Consider the following 18,896-nt stretch of genomic DNA (forward strand, 5'->3'; position numbering starts at 1 on the left):
GTTAGTTATCGTCCAGCGACTTAGACCTACGCCGCTGGACTCCTGCCCTTGTGGGCGGCGCGCGTGCCGCCGGAGGCTCGCTCCCGCTGTATTCAGTCACAGCGAGAGTTGGGCCAGGGGAGGAACGGTGGTGATCACCGCCGCTCTTCCCCGGTCATCAGGGAATCGAGTGTGGAGATCCGCCCGCTTGTGTAAACAAAGCGAGCGGATCTCCTAAGTGACAGACAGGGTCAGATTGCAGGGTTCAGCATACTTGAACATGCGATCTGTCCCTGTGTCACTCAGTCACCTCCCCCCACACACGTTAGTAAGCACCAGGCATACATTAACCCCTTGATCACCAATAAAAATTAACCCCTTCCCTGCCAGTGTAATTTTTACAGTAACAGTGCATATTTTTAGCACTGATTACTGTAGTAATGTCACTGGTACCCCCAAAAGTGTCAAAAATGTCAGTCAAGGGTCCGATCTGTCCACCGCAATGTCGCAGTCCCGCAAAAAAAAACGCAGATCGCCGCCATTACTCGTTAAAAAAAACACCAAAAATGACAGAAATCTTTCCCTTAGTTATTAAACGCAATAACTTTTGCGCAAACCAATCAAAATACGCTTATTGCGATTTTTTTTACCAAAAATATGTAGTAGAAAACAAATTGGCCTAAAATGATAAAAAATTTTGATTTTTACATTTTTTGGGGGGAGAATTTCATATAAAAAAATGTGAAAAATATTGTTCTTTTGTCAAAATTGTCGCTCTTTTTTTGTTTATAGCGCAAAAAGTAAAAATCGCACAGGTGATCAAATACCACCAAAAGAAAGCTCTGTTTGTGGGAAAAAAGGACGTAAATTTCGTTTGGGTACGGCGTTGCATGACCGCGCAATTGTCAGTTAAAGTCGCACCGTTCCGTGGCCCAGACGTAAGACAGCAAAATCCTCCGGTGGTAAAGTGGTTAAAAATCGAAATGGTTACCAATATTTCATCTTCTTCCTTTGCCAAGTCAACATCTATGATTTCTTCTCTATCTTCAATCAGTCCCCATGTGTGTCAGACTGAGGCAGTGGCAGTAGAGGATCCCAGCTCAGGCACTGATAGGGGGCAAAGCTGAGGCAGAAGCCTCTCTTTCGTCTACAGTACCTTGCCATGTTCTGCACTGTACAGGACCAAGCCTCAGTCCTGCAGATTACACAGAGAGTGCAGCTCTACCAATGCAATCAGTAAAGCTCAAACACATACACAGTACTGATCCTTCTCCAGGAACATTTATACTCCATCTGCTCAGGTGTCGGGCTTGTCTTACACCCCATATGGTTCAAAAGAGAAACAGCAGTGCATCAAGATATGTTTTTTACTGAATTTTATTGTACCCAACAACATTGTACAGGTACTTACTGTAAGTCTGATGCAGCTGTTTCTATCACAGATTGGCTTTTTGGGGTGACAAGGCATAAAAAGTATTAGAGATAGTGTTTCATCAAACAAAAAGGGTAAGACAAGGGGGGGAGAAAGCGGGACTTTAAGTGAAACGCACGGTGGGATTAGCCGTGCGCCTCCATCCCTAATATCAATTGAGACAATAGAAAAAAGGTTGGGACTTTGAATGAGAGACATGACTGAGTAAAAAATAATTATATCATATTTATTGATGCATAAAAAGGGGGTAATCATGATGTATTGCACGTATAGGCTGACATGGTATAGTCACAATAAAGTAGTAAAGTACATGGTGTACACCCCAACAATTACAATCTCAAAAGAACCAACATGGCAATGAAACAATAGTACAGAGTATTAACATGACAACATAACATCCATTGACTGACGCGTTTCGTGGACTAACGCCACTTCTTCAGAGTCGGTGTATGATCATATCTAAAAGTAAATGAGTATAAGCGTATAGGTGCATTGCATTAGATGGTAATTTGGAAATTGGGGAAGAAGGGGAGAAAAAGGGGGGGGGGAATAGGAAGCAAGATCCCCATAACCCCAACACTTACACAGTAGCTCCAACAGTGACTGGTACTGGGGTGTACACCATGTACTTTACTACTTTATTGTGACTATACCATGTCAGCCTATACGTGCAATACATCATGATTACCCCCTTTTTATGCATCAATAAATATGATATAATTATTTTTTACTCAGTCATGTCTCTCATTCAAAGTCCCAACCTTTTTTCTATTGTCTCATCAAACAAAAAGGCACCTGGAAGCATAGCTACATGAACCTTTAAATCCTGTTTTATGGGTAAATGGCAAAAAAAACAATAAAATAAACCCTTTAGCACTTCCTGATAGCGGTAATGCTTGCCCACCTCTTTCTGGCAACTGCACATTCCTACTGGCCAGTGAAGCTGCCCATCATAAAGATGGACCTTTAGGAATATGTGGGAACAGGGTTTCAGAAGCATCTTCAAGTATGTTCAGGTACCTTTAGGTGCGTGCACTTTATATCTGCAGTAGTTTTTGATGGCAGAGTCTCTTTAAATGAAATTTTATAAGCATGTTCTAAAAGTGAGAACTGCGCAAGGTGTGTTGTGCGATGCTGAATGCTTTTTGATGGAATTGACACCCATCAATATTGGGGACTTGTTATGCTCCAATAAAGTTTGTTAGACTAAGCATGATCTGAAGACCAGTGGAGTCTGTTGCATTCACAGGAAGATCTATAGCTGGGTCACACTAGAGGCAAGGGAGGATCAATAAAGTGGAGCTCCACCCAAAAGGGGAAGCTTCACTTGTTTGTTAACTCCCCCCCCCCCCCCCTTCGGTGCCACATTTGGCACCTTTCAGGGGGGAGCAGGTACCTGTTTTTAACAGGTACTCATCCCCAGTTCAGGCAGACCTCGCAGCCAAGTGCGCCCCCCCTTCCTCCTTCCCCCGCCACTGGGACATTCATAAAGCGCTTGGTGCATACGCAGTAGGGAGCTGACTGTAAAGCCGCAAGGCTTTACTGCTGGTTTCCCTTACAAGGAATGGTGGAGGCAGCACCCGAGAACCAACTGAAGAATAAGCTGGGGTGCCAACACTGCAGGATCCCTGGACAGGTAAGGGTCCTGATATTAAAAGGCAGCATCTACAGTATTTGTAGCTGCTGACTTTGAATTTTTGGAGGGGGGGGGGCTGAAGCTCCTCTTTAAGAGTTTTTTCTTTTAATTAATTGCCAAGCAAGTAAAGAATACACAAATTATTATAGCATTGTATTTATTATTACAATTAATATACTAATGCAACCAGTATGTGTACCCAAATTTGGGTACAGCAGAACTCAGACTGAGGGAGGGAAAAGCAGCAAAAGGAGTCAGTCAGTTGGGCTTCATGTGTTAAAAAGAAACACATTGATAGAAGGAGACAGCAAAGTGACATGAAAATGAGCCAATCAGTCTGCTGCTTCTTCTTTCACTCTTAAGTCACAGACTGAGGGATGGACAAGACCTGTATCAGTGGTCTCTTGGTTTGCCAGATAGAGTTGTGCTGCATGGGCTCTGTAAATCTCAGGAGTTGGTTAACATTTTTCAGCTATAACTTAGCTCATGGAGCCACCTGCTTTATCATTCAGAAGCCTGTAGGCATTTGCAGTCTGTACTCCACACTAATGATGATGCTTGACCGAAGCGGCAATGCAGAAGGGGAAGGAAGTTGTTAGGAACTTGGTCCCTCTATGACTCCCTGCGGTCATCAGGGAGATAGATGTCTGATTTGATGCTGGCACCCTATTGACCTTGGTGGCCATCTTGGGCCAAGGCAGAGTCTACCCAAGATTCTCGATCCCAGGTTTGGCTTGCTTTGTTCAAGTAGCTAGTGTAGGGACAGGTTCCCTGTCTGGCAGGGACAGCACATAGCGGCAGGGAGAGGTGCATGGACTATGCTATCTCCATTTGGGAAGGCTCCCATTTGGGCGTGGACCAGCCAGGCCACATAAAAACTCCTCGCTGCAGAAACTGTCGGCATCATCCCAGGATACGTTCCTCAGCTACAGTTTTGGAAGTGGCTCCGGTCGGCTGTGCCTACCCACCAGGCCTAATTGAGCATTGTTGGAACTATTGTAATATATTGTTCTACTTCATCCCCGTCTTTGTGTGACTTCTGCAAGTCAGCACACCATGCTGCACTCTACCCACAAGCCAACTTACATCCATAGAAATGCCCACAGATACCCTTTAAGAGTAAACACCTGAAGTTGAACAACAACTGTAACTAATCACTGATTATACAGAGGTAAATTACAGGGTTAGCCGTACGTAGGTAGTGTATAGGACAGGACACCTTGCTGCTGTTTTCTCTTTATGCATTGCTTTCCTGCTGTTTCTTTTTTACGCATTGTTTATTTGCTTTAGAATTATTTCTGCAAGAAACCCTATCAGCTCATTTTCCCTGCATCTTGATGATGTCTGAACGTGCTGCTTCTTGTTATATAATTCTCAGATTTTCTTCCCCCCATAGCTTCTCATTGCTTCTAAATATATGCACAAAAAGCAATGTACTTTCCATAAGAAAATCTTCTAATTTGCCTCTTTAGATATTTCCCGTCCTCTCCTTTACACTGGTTTATATTTTCAAGAGGAACTATTTCCACTTCTGTAACTCAGAAGAAACCTGTGCTTGGAAAAATACATGGGCTGCCACTGCCGACCTCCTTGTGAATATTCTAATTGCCTGGCTTTCATGTCCTTCCTCTGACTTCAATACTTCTCAGTCGCTGACCCGGAGCAAACACACAGTCAGTGAGGTCAAATCTGCTGATAACTGTATAATTGTTCCAGGTCAGTGGCAGAGCATCAGGGAGACAGTCAGGCAACTAGAAATGTTCAAAGTAAGTGCCGGCAATGGCAAGCTTCATGTTTGTCCAAAAACGGATTTCCTTTACAACATCTCTTTCTTCTTGCATTGCAAATCTCTGTTCTACCATTTTGGCTCTACTAAGAATTAGTGTAATCACAATAAAAGGCAATGATTCCTCTAAATGACTCAAGAACCCAGCCCTGTCCCCACACCATACACTGTTTCCTTTAAACAGGTTGTCCCTATTGTTTTATGCATGGTTAAGATGCATACCCTTTGATGATCGAATGCCACCCCTCTGGTCACTAAGGCAGCTCTGCCTGCACTAAACCCTTCAGTTGTTTTCTCGACTTCTTTCACCCAGGTTCAATAAAAGAAATAATTTTATCCTAAAGGAGACCACAGCTATCAAGGGGGTAAGCATGGAACTGCATGGGGGGTGGGGTGGTTTAGGGAGGCTGAAAGTGAGAGGAAATCTGCAATAGGGACACAGAGAAATTAAAAACTATATATATAACATGTGTCAGGGGCTTTTCCCTACTCTAGCAAACAAAACATTTCTGTCTCTGCTGCTCTTAGAGAGTTGTCTTAACTTCCAATGGTATAAAATGAGGAAAATCTCTCTAATGGAACCCAGAAAGCAGTAAATATCTGACAGCAATTCTAACCCTTCCCAATTCTACTGCTTTTTGATTCTTTCATCTCATTCACACATATGAATGCTATGATATATCATCCCACTCTTACTTGACTCTATGTATAGTTACCCCAGACATCACATACCATAGCTCTTCCATCCCAGTCACACCCAGATCTATTTGGAACAACTACAGACGTCCTATACCATAGCTCTTCCATCCAAGGCACATCCAGATCTATGTGGAACAACCCCAGACATCACATACCAAAGCTCTTCCATCCCAGTTACACCCAAGTCAATGTGGAATAACCTCAGGCATCACATGCCATAGCACTTTCATCTCAGTCGCACCCAGGTCTAAGGTGGATAACTCCAGACATCTCATATCATAGCTCTTCAATCTCAGTCACACCCAGGTCTATGGAGGATAACCTTGGACATCACATACCATAGTTCTCTCATCTTAGTTATACCTAGGTCTATGGGGAATAAACCCAGACATCATATACCATAGCTCTTCTATCCCAGTCACACCCAGATCTATGGAGGATAATCATTAACATCACTTACCATAGCTCTTTTATTCAAGTCACACCCAGTTCTATGGAGAATAACCCCAGACATCATATGGCATAGCTCTTCCATCTCCGTTACACCCAGATCTATAGGAAGTAACCCCAGACATTATATAGCATAGCTCCTCCATCCCACTCAAACCCAGGTCTATAGAGGATAACCTAGGACATCATCTACCATAATTCACTCAGCTGCAAGGGGAGCCCTCTCGTTACCTCAGCCTCCAGTCAGGTACGTGACACTGTCTGTTTAGTTTCACATTTCCTTCAGTTAGCATCAATGATGGAAACAGCTCTCTTATATTACAGTCACGTGATAAACTATGTTTTTGGGGTTGTATTCAATATTTGTAAAGATAGATCACACAAATACTTATGAGAATAACATTTAATAAAAGTAATGACAGATACAGATAAAGGCTTACAATACAAAAATACAGCATTAAACCCAGCACAAACATTATATCATAATTCTACCATTATATCATATCTCTAGTTCACACAGATCAAACATCCCCATCTGGTACCATGTATTATATCACGGTCACATGATAGTCTACATTTTTTGGGTTGTATTCAATATGTGCAATGAGAGATCACACAAATACCTTTACATATAACATTTAGTAAAAGTAATGGCAGATACAAATAAATAAAATATAAAAATAATAATTAACTAAAGATGCTGTTACTGCCACGGGTCCCTCCATTATGGCGTGGCACAGAGGATCAGTGTCAGACACATGCATGATGGCAGCTCTGAGATTAGACAAGACTTACAAGTTCTTGCTGTAGTATATTAGTCTTGTGTGTAGAACATTGTCAACCCCCACTGCAAGCAATATGACCTTTTAAGGACTTGCCAGTTTGCAGTGACATTCTGTTGGTATGAAGTAAGTTAAGGTGAAGCCATACTTATGTCCTTATATTGCCCCTCAACCAAGATCTGGAGGCTTACCATCACAACTCCCACAAAAACACGTGGGAAATAACCAAAACAATGCAAGTAATGTCTGATTTATTCAATAAAAACAATTTACCTCAAAAAATGAAAAGTGAGCACACCTCACGAAAGGTATGGCGTCTGATGTCTGCAGAGTAACCTTAATGCCCCCCTACAGGAAATGTACTGCACATTCCTTCTCTTAGTTTGTAACATTCTTTGTACTCACAGTTAATGCTAGGTTGGTAATGGAAAACAATTTAAATAATGAAAATTGCCACAGAAGTAGCGGTAGGAGCAGAAAGCTGAAATTGCTTCAGTTTATCAAAATCATTGGACACCATCTTTTCATTATTATGCGGAGCGGGGTCAACCGGGCCAAAGCTGCGCAGTAAATAAAAGCTGGGCTAAAACAGTTGTTTATTTATGATTAGGCGTGTGATATTTATAATGAGGACGCTATGTTTATGTTCTTAAATGTGTCAGGGCATTAACAATATTAACAACCTTTAGATATCCGGCAGTGTTCTACTTTGCGCTGCCAACTATAGTATATTTCTGGGAAGTGAAGCATTGAAGATATAGTTGATATGTATGGTGTCTTAGGTTTGATTACCCATTACAAATAATAAATAAGAGTTTGTTTTCTTTTACCATACTAAAGGGCTCATTTAAAAATCATGCAGAGAACAGTGATATGCAATACAATGTAGTTTACTGTAGCCAATCAAAAATTACTTGTTAGTAGGGATGGGCTGAACACCCCCCCCCCCCCCCCCGTTCGGGTCGTTGCCGAACGGGGGAAATGGTCAAACCTGAACGGTGAATCCCACTGAAGTCTATGGGAGCCGAACAGGAAAAATCAAAAGCGCCCATTTTGAAGACTTTTATGCAAGTAATTGGCCATAAAAGGGGTATGGGGGTCTGGGTACTGCCCTGGGGGACATGTATCAATAAAAAAATAAAATGTATTGTTTTTTTAGGAGCAGTGAGTTTAATTATGATTAAAGTGCAATACAAATTAAAAATTCCTTTAAATACAGTATAGTGCCTGGGGGGTCCCCTTAATGTGCCTGTAAAGTGGCGCATCTGTAGCATGCAGAATAAAACATGCTGCAGCAAAAATGACAATATTTCTAAAGAAAAAAAAAAATGCTTCAAATCCCATTTAAAATGACCTGCAGTTACAATTGCTGGCACCTGGCTGTTAAAGAAACAAAGAAAAAATTGGCCCCCCAGTTCATCCATACCATACCAGACACTTATCTAGGCATGCAGCCTGGGAAGTCAGGAAAGGGGGGGGGGGCGAGCGAGTGCTCCCCCCCCCGAACCATACCAGGCCACATGCCCTCAACATGGGGGAATGGTTGCTTTGGGGTGCCCCAAAGCACCTTGTCCCCATGTTGATGGGGACAAGGTCCTCTTTCTGACAACCCTAGCCTGTGGTTGTCGGGGTCTGCGGACTTACTGGAATCTGGAAGCCATCTTTAACCATGTGAGTGGGTATCGGGTACCCTTACCCATTCACCAAAAAAGTGTACAAATAGTAATAAACATAAGAGACATTTTTTGACAAATCCTTTGTTAAAATATATCCACAGGGGGCAATGGTCTGGTTCCCACCCAAGCACGCCTCCATCCCAAATTACATATATTTTTTTTATTGTTAAAATATACTGTCCCTCACTGTAAATCTATCGTCAATCAAGCTGCCCGCTGGATCCGAAAAATAAAAAATAAAAAAATGAAAAACGCTCTAGGCTCCTGGGAGACCTCCCGCTATATGCCCACTCTGCACTTTGACATTTCTTCTATAGGCAAGAGACGGGGGCCACCTGGCTACGTCACCTGGTCACACCCCCCACTTCTGACATGACATCAGAAGGGGGCGGTGCCACTAGTGACATAGCCAGATAACCCTGCCCCTTGCCTATATAAGAGATGCACCCCTACCCTGCACGCCCAGATAAGGATCTGGTATGTATTTTGGGGGTGGCCCACACTATTTTTTTTTTTTTACATTTTTTTTCTTAATTTTTTTACCAGCACTTTTTTTTTTTTTTTTTGTATTGTTCAGCTGTCAGCAGTGAAACCTTTCACAGCTGATGACTCATCAGTTGTTAATGATGCCGCAGCTGGCTTCCTGGCCCCGATCCTTAACAACCAGCTTACACTGGACCCTGGTTGGGAAAAGCTTTGCCCAATCAGGGCGCAGAATGCACTGTGCAGCTCTCAGTGCATTGCAGGGTGTTTGTCGGGGCAAACACTCTGCAAATTCGGGTGTATTGAAGTGGTTAACTGTGTTGCAGTGCATCAAAATGAATGGGCTGTGATGTAGCCTGATGCACAAAAAAGTCCTGCTGCATTTTCTAAAGTGCAGAGCAACACACATTGTGGGACATTATCCATTCTATTGCACAGCAAGGAGCAATGAGACAGTTTGAGCCATAAATTCCCTCAGCTTCTCAAAAGTAGTACTGTGACAGAATTAAACCTGACTCTGACCACTTCCTAATTTGGGGTGTCTGTATAGTGTGAAATTCCACTGTCTCCAAACATCCCAAAATTTGTCATAGCTTGCTGCCTACAATCACAGATGCAGAGGTTGCAAATACACAGAATAACGTTTGCATAGACTTGGATACATGAGAAGCAGCCTGATATGTGCCTAATTGTGTTGCTAATTTGCCTAATAAATGCCCCCTATTATGCACATTATGGTGTGTTGCACAGGTGCATTCTAGATGTGGTTGTGGTATTATTTAAAACACAGTGTGCTATCCAGAATTATGGTAACGTGTGCAATTATTATAAATTATGCAATAGCTGTGCTACCTCAAAATCATGTGCAAAATATCAATATGTGTAAAATTAAATAAACAATACTTGGGATGCTGCTGCTATTTCCATTGTGCAATCACAACTTACTTATGTAATCACCAATACAGATAGCGGCGCTGCCCCCTACACTCTGTACTCTATACAATAGATACAGTGCCACAATTCATAAACTACGACATTAAGCTTTTATTGGTTGAGAGGTGTGAATGTTCACCTTTATAGTCAATCTGGGTCCCATCCAATGAATATAGCTTAGTGGACCAAGCAGAACCCAATTGTAGCAGTATATAAGCTTGAGCTCCCAAGGGGATCCTCACACATGAGTTTTTACCCTATATTGTTCCGACAACTGTTTTTTTAATGTATATAGCGGCAAATTGCCACAGTAGAGCTCTGTGTATTGGTGATGCTTGCGGTTTGTTGTATTTTTTATGTTTTTTGTTTGTCTTCCTTGTCTGGTATGCAACATTTCAAGTTGCACCTTTTATCTTGTGTGAATCCTAATGCTGGGGGCCAATCAATTTTTTGTAACTTTGTATAAACCTTTGGATACATTCAAATTTCAATAAAATTAACTTGTTCTTGAATAAACCCAAAGACGACTTTTTGATTATGATTGGCTAGCTGGGCCAAGCTCTCTTTTTGGCCAAAAATATGATTGATTAAAAATTATAAATAGCAAACATTTTCATATAAGCTCATTAATGCTCACCAGGGAAACTCCTCACCACTAGGTAACTCAAGGGTTGCTCAAACTGCTTGCATCAAGCCAAGCATGCATCTGCTTTAGGTTGTAATGAAATCTATATGGCATATGCTTGGCCCTGTAATAACATCTGTTTTTAAGTACTCCCTCTGAGGTCCAATATTCCGAATATCAAAGATGTTGTCAGTGTGCAAATAATAATTGTCCATTTGATATGATCTCAACCCTGACATATGACATTTAAGTTATTTCTATATGTCTTTTTTCACCTTATCTTTAATTACCGTGTGTACAGTTAAAGAAATAAAATTGATGCAAAAACAAACAGAAAAGTATTTCACCTTGGGGGCATTCACATTCACTAACCATGTGAGTGATAACTAGTGATTAACATTTTTAATTAATTGCGACTGCAATTAGAGACAATTTTGCTGTCATTTATTTTGGAGATGGATATATTTTGTTAGCTTTATTAAATACGAGTGGTCATCGTTAGCTGGGGAAGTGTCATGTAATTATACTGTTGATTAAATGTTGCTCTGGGAGAGTTAGAGTGAAGAATTTTCATTAATTAATGTGTTTTACACTCAAGTAAACCCAGGTAGATCCTCACGAAAAAAACTGGTTTTGGTTGCAGATTTATGTTACATGGTATACATTAATTATTTCTATGTATTTATGCAGCACTGACATATCATGCAAGACTTTGCTAAGTACATTAAAACTCCTGTTCTTTGAGTGTTAATATCGTTCCTTGGAGGCATTGACACTTCCAACTGACTGTAAGTCCGATGGTAAATCCAAACAGGGTTTTAAAAAAAAAAAGTATGAATTGTGCTTAGCAAGTCTTCTTCCTTAGGAAGCAGTAGTTTATCAGGTCTGAACTCCCTGTTTTAGGTACTACATAGCAGAAAAATATGAGACAGGACTCAAATCCATGTGGCACCACATCCCAGTATAATATTGACAAAGGAAAACAAAAAGGAAGATGGGACTTTAAAGGTAGCCACTGATAACCCCATGGAAGAACTCAAGTATTGATTCAATAAAAATTCATTTTTTTTGGACATCATTTGGTGTGTGTGCTCTCTGTCTTTCTCTCGTTCGGAGCTGGTGTTTCCAGGATCCCCCTTGTTTTTACCATCACCTGGTTTCAGGTGCTTCATATTTCTTTCTTTATTCCCCCTTGGGATTTGGGTAGGTACCCTGAAAGAATACATGAATATGTTGTGTATGTTTCATGATATCTGTTGAACTCAAGTTTTTGATATTTTGATATATTGGACTAATACTGAAAATGTAAAATGTTAGAATGTGATATATGATATGACAACTAATGTATGTAATTTCATACTACATCCCCCAGCAAAAACAGGCTTCCCTGATGAAGCTACAAGTGAAATGTGTAGCAATCCTGGGATTCTTTGGGATACCCGCGGGACCCAGAGACCCTCCAATACCATTTGCAAGATATACATATATTTTCAGTACGGATATCTCTTTAGATCTCCCGGGTATACCTTGTTATCTCCGGGAGAGACCTTTTTTTACAATGGGGAGATATTGTTCTGTATCTTTTTGTATTGTCATACAGTTATTTGTATGAATTGATTTTAGTATAAAATATTTTAATGATGTCTAAAAAAAAAAAAAAATTTTATTGAATCAATACTTGAGTTCTTCCATGGAGTTATCAGTGGCTACCTTTAAAGTCCAATCTTACTCTTTGTTTTCCTTTTTAGTTACACCCTATTGACCCAAAGTAATTTATTAAGTTTAGTGTAAATAACTTTATCCATTTCTTTTAATAATTTCATATAGATATTTAACTTGTTAGGTTGAAAACAAGACATGTTTTTTTTTTTTTTTGGGGTAAATTATTTTTTTCCTTCAAAATGTGACTAAACCTAAAAATTAAACTTTACTGACTGCTTCTTCAGCTTTTCCAGCTCCTTAGGTGTGTTGATTTCATTACTATCCTTTTTTCCCCTAGGGTAGTTTTAGACATTTGTCTAAATCTTCCTTGCCTCCGCGCTCAGATCGCACTCCAGAGGCTACTAACAGGCAGTGAGAAAGTAATACAACGCCTCCTGTTTTAACCCCATTTTTGCCGACAAATCCCCGCAATCGCTTGCAGTGTGGAGCTTATCCATTTACTTGAATGTGTGGTGTTTGTGGCCTGCAGATTGTTACACATTGGGTAAAATTTTCTGCAGTAAACACACCAGTATGCTGCCTATTGTAGCTTAAGGGGGGGGGGGGTGAGTGTCGGTAGGCAAAAACACAGTTCAACCAAGCATTTTTGCCGCCCCTCAACCGCAAGACTTTTTTTAAAGCTAAAAAAATGCTTGCTAAAAAATACTGGTAGGAGTGTTAAGCAGCGTTTAGGAGTGTTTGGGAGTGTTTCTGCTGGAAAAAAGCTCTAAGAAACTCTACAAAGGTAATTTTGTTTCAGCTTCTACATGCTGAAGCTCAAAAATTGCTAATAGCTTAAAGTAGTGTGCATGGACACATAAGATAATACTGTTTACCTTCTAGGAGCAGAAAAAAATGCTAATAGCTTCCAGGAGCCTAAAAAAACACTAGTGTGCATGGAGCCTTAAAGTGGTTCTAAAGGTTGGAATTAAAAAGAAAAAAGAAAAAGATAACAAACATGTTATACTTACCTGCTCTGCATATAAATGTATATATATTTTTTAAAAACTGTTTTTTTGTTTATAGCGCAAAAAATAAAAACCACATTGGTGATAAAATATCACCAAAAGAAAACTCTGTTTGTGAGAAAAAAGAACATAAATTTTGCTTAAGTACAGCGTTGCACGACCGCGCAAGTGTTCGTTAAAGTAATGCAGTACTGTATCGGAAAAAATGGCCTGGTCGTGAGGGGGGGTAAACCTTCTGGAGCTGAAGTGGTTAAGATAAATGCTCTCTTATCTATCAATCTTTCAGAGTTCCTATCAGTAATGTGTAGCATATGGAAATCAGTGTTTCTGCAAAGGCTCCGTGTACTCCAGTTTTACTCCTGATAGACATTTTCACAGGGGAGCCTCCGTTTTGCAGGATCCGCTTGCTCAGCGGGGATCGCTCTGCTGATCATAAATAAGAATGAATAGTTGCACAGAAAACAGAGGGGTTTAACCACTTTACCGCTAAGTACTGTAATAGTACTGCGGCAAAGTGGCTCGTTCCCGTCTGACGACGTAGACCTACGTCGTCAGACTCCTCCCCTGTAGGCGGCGCTCGCGTGCCGCCGGAGGCGCGCTCCCACTGTTTTCATTCACAGCGGGAGTCGGGCCAGGGGAGGAGCAGCGGCGATCGCCACTGCTCTGCCCCGATCGTCGGGGATCTAGTGTGGAGATCCGCCCGCCTGTGTAAACACAAGCGGGCGGATCTCCTCAGTGACAGGGAGTGACAGATCGGACTGTTCAGCATAGCTGGACATCCGATCTGTCCCTGTCTCACAAAGTCACCTCCCCCCCCACACGTCAGTAAGCACCAGGCATACATTAACCCCTCCCTCTCCAATAAAGTTAACCCCTTCCCTGCCAGTGTCATTTTTACAGTAACAGTGCATATTTATAGCACTGATTACTGTAGTAATGTCACTGGTACCCCCAAAAGTGTCAAAAATGTCAGTCAAGGGTCCGATCTGTCCGCCGCAATGTCGCAGTCCCGCAAAAAAAATCGCAGATCGCCGCCATTACGCGTTAAAAAAAAAAACACCAAAAATGACAAAAATCTTTCCCTTTGTTAGTAAACGCAATAACTTTTGCGCAAACCAATCAAAATACGCTTATTGCGATTTTTTTTACCAAACATAGGTAGCAGAAAACAAATTGGCCAAAAATTTAAAAAAAAATTGGTTTTTACATCTTTTTTGGGGGGAATTTCATATAAAAAAATGTGAAAAATATTGTTATTTTCTCAAAATAAACGCTTTTTTTTGTTTATAGCGCAAAAAGTAAAAATCGCACAGGTGATCAAATACCACCAAAAGAAAGCTCTGTTTGTGGGAAAAAAAGGACGTCAATTTCGTTTGGGTACGGCGTCGCACGACCGCGCAATTGTTAGTTAAAGCCGCACAGCGCCGAATCGCAAAAAGTGGCCTGGACGGAAGACAGCAAAATCCTCCGGTGGTAAAGTGGTTAATAAGTTAAACATAATACAATTCTGTATACAAATATATATATTTTTAAAAAATTGTCATTTTTGGTTTGGGTTTCGTCCAAGTGCATCCTGCATTTTCCATTTCAGTTTTGGAACTAAAATTTCCATTCGGTGCATTTCTAAGCATATTGACATGTGCTTCTCTATGCAATGAATACCGTCAATTCTATGTAATGCAGGCAGATCATGATGTCAGTTTCTACAGCACCCACATGTTATTAGTATCACTCTCCATAAAGCCAACCTGTATTTTGCCCTTTGATATTTATTTTCCCCCGACTCCTTTGCTGTCCCATATACCTATGAGAGCCTAAAAAAAATACCTCTGGTCATAGGTAAGGGTCTAATACTCATTAAGTCTATGGGGGTGTAATGCAGATGGACACCGCGCAATTGTCAGTTAAAGTCGCACAGCGCCGAATCGCAAAAAGTGGCCCAGACGTAAGACAGCAAAATGCTCTAGTGTTAAAGTGGTTAAAATATAAATAAAGGCAAAACTTTTTTTTTTTTTAGCTTTAGACAGAGTGGAGATGGATTAGAACACTCGTTGGGTTTTTATTGCTCTCCCTGGTTCCAGTAGGGAGATTCGCCCTCTCTTATTGTCCCGTCCATCATCAAATGTGAAAATAAAAGAAAACCCCAGAACAATAATAGAGGGGAAATCTTCCAATGGGGACACTAGTTCTGGTTACCTGGGGGGTCTCAATGTAATTTCTTCTCACTTCCTATTTTGGCTGTTGGACAGGAAGTAAAGGTAAATCTCTACAAATGGTGACAGGTGGCAAAAAAAAAAGAAAAACTGACAGGGGTCATAACCCTCCCTTACTCGCTACAAAATGAAAAAAAAAAGTTTTGTCTATAGTTCTACTTGTAATATGCAAAGGGTAAATGCAACATTTACAAGACTAATAATAAAAATACGTTTTGAACTATCTACAATATCAAGGCCATACAGGAACAGAGATCTACTTTAATGTATCAAATGGAATAGAATTCAACAATACACTGCTCCAAAAAATTAAAGGAACACTTTGAAAACACATCAGATCTCAATGGGGAAAAATATCACGCTGGATATCTATTCTGCTATGGACTGGGTAATGTGTTAGGAATGAAGGTATGCCACATTGTTTGATGGAAATGAAAATTATCAACCTACAGAGGGCTGAATTCAAAGACACCCCGAAAATCAAAGTAAAAAAATTATGCAGCAGGCTAGTCCATTTTACTGAAACTTCTTTGCAGCAACTCAAAATGGTACTCAGTGCTTGTATGCTTGCCTGACAACATCTAGGCATGCTCCTTTTTAGATGACAGATGGTATTTCCTCTCAGATCTGGACCAGGGCATCACTGAGCTCCTGAACAGACTGAAGTGCAACCTGGTGGCGTCATATGGACCAAAACATAATGTCTCAGACATGTTCTATTGTATTTAGGTCAGGTGAGCATGGGGGCCATTCAATGGTATCAATTCCTTCATCCTCCAGGAACTGGCTGCATACTCTTGCCACATGAGGCCGGGCATTGTCGTGTACCAGGAGGAACCCAGGACCCACTGCACCAGCTTAGGATATTTTATCTTCCAATAGGTTTTTATTGAAATTTTTTTCAAATAATACAGGAAACAAGAAGACATTGCATAAATATCAACAGGGTTATAGCAATGAGAAACAACAAAATCGATACCAAAAATTTTTTTCACAAGAGCGAAAAAGACCACAGCGGAAACTAGAGAGTATGTCATATGTGGCAATGTAAGTTATATTAACACTTTCAGCCACATCAGGAGAAGCATCTCCCCAAGCACCCCTAATGGAAACCAGCTGTGCCTGGGGACACCCCCTCCCAATAAAAATTGAAACAAGGATAGATCAAAGCGTGAAATACACATATGTAATAGAGCAGTCTCGGGATCTGGATTCCACCTGTAGTTATACCTGGAGGAAATGGCATCATATGAACAACTTGTAAGGGTGTAATATAAACTAAAATAATTCCAAGGGGCTTCCATTGTCACAACAAGGTGTATGAGGAGAGAGACAAATGGGGTTAGAGGAGGGGAGAAGAGAGAAAAGAAAGAAAGGATAAAGAAAAAGGAGAGAGCAGAGTCCAGGGAGATCTCCCAAGCCAGCATCCTGTAGAAGGGTTACATATAAGCGGCTATTACAGAAGCGAGACCTTAGCATAAGTAGCCAAGGGTTCCCATGTAGCTTCAAAGCATGCTGAGGAATGTTCCAGTATTGCTAACCAACTTTTCTTGGGTCATGATCTATGAGATTTTCCTTTTTGTCCTTGAGAAGGAGACAGAAGGACATTTCCAGGAACCCGCAATGGTCAATTTAGCCCCCGTCAGGATGAAGTGGATAAGACGATGGTTAGACTTACTTGCTGGAAAATCCCGTGCATTAAGCAGTGCTATTTGAGGAGTTTTTGCAATAGCTACCCCGGTTATTTTACAGATCACTTGGAAAATTCTGTTCCAGAATCCCCTGATTCTGGGGCAAGTCCACCACACATGCAACATATCACCCATAGCATCGCAGCCCCGAAAGCAGAGAGGCGATGTGGATGGAAACATTTGTGATAGCCTAAGCGGTACAAGGTACCAGCACATCAGAACTTTCAGGTTGGCCTCGATAAGAGAAATATTATGGATACCTTTGGACATTCTAGAAGAGCAGCGAAACCATACCACTCAGGTGCTAGGTCAGTCTCCCATGCCTCCATGTAGGGTGTTTTGTAATTTTGTGAGGTAATTTTGTAGGGCTCTGGCAGGGCTTATCATGTTCCTCCTTGTGCAAAAAAGCAGAGATTGGTCCTGCCAAAGGGTTAAGGATCTTCTACGGCCCTGTCCAGCTCTCCTTGAGTAACTGCCTGTCCCCTGGAATCTCCTCCATGCTCTTGAGACTGTGGTGGAAAATACAGCAAACCTTCTGACAATGGCACGTATTGATGTGCCTTCCTGGAGGAGTTGGAATGCCTGTGCAACCTCTCTAGGGTCCAGGTATCGCCTCATTACTACCAGTAGTGACACTGACCCTAGCCAAATGCAAAACTAGTAAAAAATAGTCAGAAAAGATGAATAGGAAAAAAAATTTCAGTGGCCTCCAACTGTAAAAACATTCTGTTTTGGAGGTTGTCTCATTGCTGCCCATCTAGTGCACCTGTTGTTAACTTCATTAACACCAAAGCAGCTGCAACTGATTAACAACCCCCTCTGCTACTTAACTGATCAGATCAATATTCCAGAAGTTTAATTGACTTGATGCTATAAACTGATTAAAAAGTGTTTCCTTTAATATTTTGAGCAGTGTATATCAAACTAAGAACCGCACTATATACAATATAAATGGACATGCTGGTAACAGACTTTTAGAAACTGCTGATCACAAATGAGCATGGCATGATCCAGCCAAAGGTGCTCCAGCAGACTATAAAACATCTAATTGTTATTAATTTCTCAGTATCTCTGGTTTAGAAAACACAATATGTCTCTAATTATTTGATTTTTCAGTCACTGACTCAGGGCCTGATTCATAGTACGGCGAATTGGCGTTTCGGCGTGATTTTGCGAAGCGGCGATTATTTAAGTCTGAAATTGGCATTCAAAGAACGGCGGGCGGAAAATAGCGCCTAGTGTGAGATTCATTAAGATGCAATATGGTCAGAGCGCGACTTAAAACCACGCCAGCTAAAAGCTCGACTAAAGTTTAGCCAAATTTTCCCCTGTACCCCCAAAAATCCCAAATCACTGTGGAAGGTGTGGAAGTCAATTTGGAGATGACTTGCGTTTAAAAAATCTCAAAAACTGACTTAGAAAGAGAGATATCTGGAAAGGTTAAACAGCTCCTCCAGCCGCGAGCTGCGAACTCGCGAATGTGCGCATGCGCAACGTCAAATTGGCTCAAAAAATTTCGCCAGCGCGATTTTGGGTCAATTTTTTTTTGAATACCGCTTGCAAATCCGCTGTCTCGCCCATAGAAAATGGCAAAAACCGGCGGAATTGGAAAAACATGCACACTTCCAACAAGGGATCCTTTAGTAAACACCATCACATTCCATACACCTTTCCTGCTAACTCCGAAATCATAGCAGTCAAATCTACAGTGTTTATATAGAACCTCCACATTCTCTGAAAAAACCCACAAAATATTACATTGGGGAATTGGTCGTCAGATAGAAAAAAAATAGATGTAAAACATATTTCAAAGAAAGATTATTAGCATTTCACACATATCAA

The sequence above is a fragment of the Pelophylax lessonae genome (genome assembly GCF_965119305.1).
Source record: "Pelophylax lessonae genome assembly, chromosome: 8".
NCBI classification, from domain to species: domain Eukaryota; kingdom Metazoa; phylum Chordata; class Amphibia; order Anura; family Ranidae; genus Pelophylax; species Pelophylax lessonae.